The sequence below is a fragment of the Heterodontus francisci genome, chromosome 6 (genome assembly GCF_036365525.1).
Source record: "Heterodontus francisci isolate sHetFra1 chromosome 6, sHetFra1.hap1, whole genome shotgun sequence".
NCBI lineage: Eukaryota > Metazoa > Chordata > Chondrichthyes > Heterodontiformes > Heterodontidae > Heterodontus > Heterodontus francisci.
The window spans coordinates 138714530-138716466 of NC_090376.1; the positions used below are offsets into that span (position 1 = coordinate 138714530).

At 52.2% G+C, this 1937-nt stretch overlaps 1 pseudogene; it reads right to left on the reverse strand.

Moving 5' to 3' along the window:
- Positions 1-732: 732 nt before the first annotated feature.
- LOC137371603 (putative nuclease HARBI1 pseudogene) lies at positions 733-1551 on the reverse strand (annotated as a pseudogene).
- Between the last annotated feature and the right edge of the window lie 386 nt (positions 1552-1937).

Here is a 1937-nt window from a genome sequence, read left to right on the forward strand (position 1 = left end):
GCATAACCTCACAGAGAGAGAGACCTTGAACTAGAGCATCAGAGAACGGAATCTGATGCACAGGTGACAGTTTGAGGCTGCTCATCCCTCTGAGGTTAGCACTGAGGACCAATAGAGCCTCAGGAGGGCGCAGGGGCAGCAGCAGATTTCAGATGGGAGGTCCTCTCACGGTGCTCCTGATGCATCCTGCAGCTCCTTGTCCCCTCTGCCAGTGATATCAGCGCCACATACTTCCAGGGTGTCAGAGGGCGTTCCTGAAACATCTCATGGTCACTCTGAGATGCCACGGTCCGCACGGCCTCGGGCAGGCAGAGGACGCCGGCCAAAGTCATCCAGAGCAATGCGGCAGCCTGATCAGCCACCTGCCTCTGGTGTGGCTGGTGGCGAGGGGTCGTCCACACGTGTGAGCACTCGCCACTGTTTCAAATATTCACACTAACAGCACTCCAGGGTCACTGATGCAATATGTAAATTTTTATTTCATGTATCAATGCACTATAAGCAATTAAACTTGTCAGTTGGCATTTTTACATGTCAAACGTCATTGCTGCTGTTGTAAGTGATATGGTTGCTCTGCATGAGAAGGGTTATTTGAGATGTGATACATTTGGGCTGGGTGGTGTTTGATGGAACAGTGGCCCGGTTCAGATCAGTTTTCCCCCCGAGGGTGAGTGTGAGTGCCTTTGCACTTCCAGTTCCTGTCATTGACTCCTGTCAGACTGCCATGTCAGTTTATGGTTGATGCCTGAGTATTAGAGCTTTCCGGGTCTCGCTTGCACTCAACTCCACCTGACCTTCAGCTCCATCTCCCCGCTGTTCAGGTGGCTGCAGCCCTTCTTCCTCATCCGTATCACAATTCTCATCTGAGGAAGCCTCGCACTGACCTTCACCATCCTCCAGGGAATATCGCCTCTCCAATGCCAGGTTATGTAAGGCACAGCACACGACAATAATCCTGGAGATACTTGATGGTGAGTACTGCACGACTCCACCTGAGCGATCGAGACACCTAAACCTCATTTTGAGAAGACCTATAGCCTTTGCTATGGTCATTCTGATGGCCGTCTGGCTCACATTGTAACGTTCCTCTGCATCATTCCTTGGGTTGCTCACCTGTGTCATCAGCCATGTCTTCAGGGGATAACCCTTGTCACCAAGTATCCATCCTTGCAGGCATTCAGGAGAGCTGAATAGTGCTGGCACCTGAGAGTTCCAGAGGATGAAAGCATCATGACTGTTCCCAGGGTAACAGGGATACACCTGCATGATTCCCTTACAATGGTGACAGACAAGCTGAACATTCATTGAGTGGAACCTCTTGCGATTAATGAAGGCCCCTGATTGACCTGCAGGTGCTCTAATGGCCACATGCGTACAGTCTATTATGCCCTGGACCATTGGGAACCCAGCAATTGTGCCGAAGCCTCTGGCTGTCTCGGCCTGACTGACGATGTCTGTCTTGAATTTTATAAAATGGTTGGCACGCCTGAAAATGGCTTCAGTCACAACCTTTATGCAGTGATGCGCTGATGCTTGGGAGACTCCACACATGTCTGCCGATGAAGCCTGGATGCATAGAAATTCAGCACTACTGTTACCTTCAGTGCGATCGGCATTAGATGGCCACCCACGCAGTTTGAAGCTACCTCCACTGCCAGCATCTCACACGGAGATGTGACAGTCTCCCGTGACAGGCGCAGTCTTCTTCTGCACTGGTGTTCTGACAGCTGCAGGAAGCTCAAACACGGCGGTAGACCCTGCTTGCTGGGTAGGCTCATCTCCTGACAGGTGGCTGCACCCGGGCCACCCTGCCACCTTCTCCCCCTCCTCCATTACGAGGCTGCACTGGGCCAGCAGGTTGCATGTTCCCCTGGCCAGTTGTCCTCCTGTCCCTCCTTGGGGCACAGTCATCCTCATTAGATGAGCTGCTCCAGAGT